This window comes from Cebus imitator, unplaced genomic scaffold, assembly GCF_001604975.1.
Source record: "Cebus imitator isolate Cc_AM_T3 unplaced genomic scaffold, Cebus_imitator-1.0 Scaffold406, whole genome shotgun sequence".
Taxonomy (NCBI): Eukaryota; Metazoa; Chordata; class Mammalia; order Primates; family Cebidae; genus Cebus; species Cebus imitator.
This window is the reverse complement of record NW_016107721.1, coordinates 467,388-467,748: the sequence shown is the minus strand read 5'-3', so window position 1 is coordinate 467,748 and position 361 is coordinate 467,388.

The following is a 361-nucleotide window of genomic DNA, read 5'->3' as shown; positions in this document are numbered from 1 at the left end:
AAAAAAAAAAAAAAAAAAAAAAAAAAAAAAAAAAAAAAAAAAAAAAAAAAAAAAAAAAAAAAAAAAAAAAAAAAAAAAAAAAAAAAATAAAAGGCAGAGGCTTGCCCTCCCTTTCCACCTTTACCCCTTTTAAGGCATTGAGCCATTGTGGACAGCTGAAGGCTGCCCTCTGGAGATGGCAGAGCCACAGATGGAAGATACTTTGATCCCTGCATAACACTATGGAGCAGAGCCTCCCTCCAGCCCCACACTCTGCAGCTGTATCATTATGTGAGCGAGAAACAAACTTCCACCATATTTAAGCCATTGTTATTTGGAGGTGCCTCTTATACAGCACCAAGATTCATCTTTTAACCATACA